Source organism: Tupaia chinensis, unplaced genomic scaffold (assembly GCF_000334495.1).
Source record: "Tupaia chinensis unplaced genomic scaffold, TupChi_1.0 Scaffold000133_1, whole genome shotgun sequence".
NCBI lineage: Eukaryota > Metazoa > Chordata > Mammalia > Scandentia > Tupaiidae > Tupaia > Tupaia belangeri.
Genome location: NW_006159602.1, coordinates 4760643 through 4761014, shown reverse-complemented (window position 1 = coordinate 4761014; position 372 = coordinate 4760643).

Genomic DNA, 372 nt, shown 5'->3' with positions numbered 1-372 from the left:
CCAGGGGGGATGGTCACGCTGCAATCCCTTCTCCTCCATTCTCCTCTCGGAATCTTGGGCACGCACGCACACACGCCCGGCATGAGTTTAAGCCACCAGGTTCAGAACTCGAACCACGGTTGACTACATGAAAGTCCAGCAACGTCACCATTATGCTAACTGCTGGTCCCGCCTTCTGTTCTTTATATTATGTGAGGATACAGCAGCAAGAGGTACCAGCCTGGAGGCAGAGAGTGAACTTCCACCATACATTGAATTTGGACTTCCCAGCCTCCAAACTGTGAGAAACAAATTTACATTATTTATAGATTACCCAGTCTAAGGTATTTTGTTAGCATGAACTAAGATGTCTATGATTGACTTGGTTATTGT